Source organism: Photinus pyralis, unplaced genomic scaffold (assembly GCF_008802855.1).
Source record: "Photinus pyralis isolate 1611_PpyrPB1 unplaced genomic scaffold, Ppyr1.3 Ppyr1.4_LG7, whole genome shotgun sequence".
In the NCBI taxonomy this organism is placed as follows: Eukaryota; Metazoa; Arthropoda; class Insecta; order Coleoptera; family Lampyridae; genus Photinus; species Photinus pyralis.
In genome coordinates this window covers 14,967,703-14,968,706 of record NW_022170738.1, presented here as the reverse complement: position 1 = coordinate 14,968,706, position 1,004 = coordinate 14,967,703, and positions in this window count along the sequence as shown.

Sequence of the window (1,004 nt, the reverse complement as noted above, 5' to 3'; positions counted from 1 at the left end):
GACACAATACACAATTTTTTTAAAATATTTGATTTATTGAAGACTATACTCAAAGCCAAATTGATTTTTGTAGTAGAAACATGTAGATTTTAGAATCAATAAAAAACGATCAATTAAGAAATAAACTTTATTTAGTTTTTCGGCCAACCTTATACATACATACATTAGCTAAAACAAATCTTGTGTGTAAAATTGTTTGTAGAATCCTCCAAAAATGTAAAAACATACAGGGTGTACCATTTAAATTTCGAAATGAGGATAAAATGTGTAGTTAGTTATAAGAAAAAGCATTTAATTAATTCTTCAGTCATGCATAAAGTTTAAAAAACTTCAATTTCAATTTCCCTAAATATTATTTTAATTATTCATATAAGGAATTACGATGACAAAAAACTCAAATGTTGTGCTTTTCGACGCTAAAAGCCATCATTACCAATTATTAAATGGATTATTTATTCAAATATTTGATTTGTACACCCATTTTGCTTGTGTTTGTCAAGCCCTATTCGCACGTCAATCTTATTCAGTACCCTCGTCGCATCGCATACGCTGTTTCCATCGATTTTGATATGTTGTTGAAATTGCGGTGGAAAAACTTTGACTTTATCGCTAGAGCGAATGTGTTTGAGACATTGCATTTTTTGTTTCTCATATGTACAACGTAAAACAAATTACATACATAATAGAAAACTTAATCCAATTTCAGGTTTGTTCCTCACATTCTTTTTTTCAAGTACTTAAGTATCGTACGGAATTGTGTTTTATGTTAGGAAATACTGTGCAGATAATTTATTCTTGGAAAAGAATGTAAGGAAATTGCTATGAAAATTAGAATCCAGATGTATGCCGACGGAAATATACATTTCGGTGTCTCTTTTTGTTGAGCTGTCATTGTACGTTTTCCCGCCTACTCCCCCAGGATTGCCCGTCTGTTAATTAAGTATTTCTCGATGCTCAGAGGCCAATTAGTTTCTTTGAGAAAAAGAAGTTTACTAAACATTCGC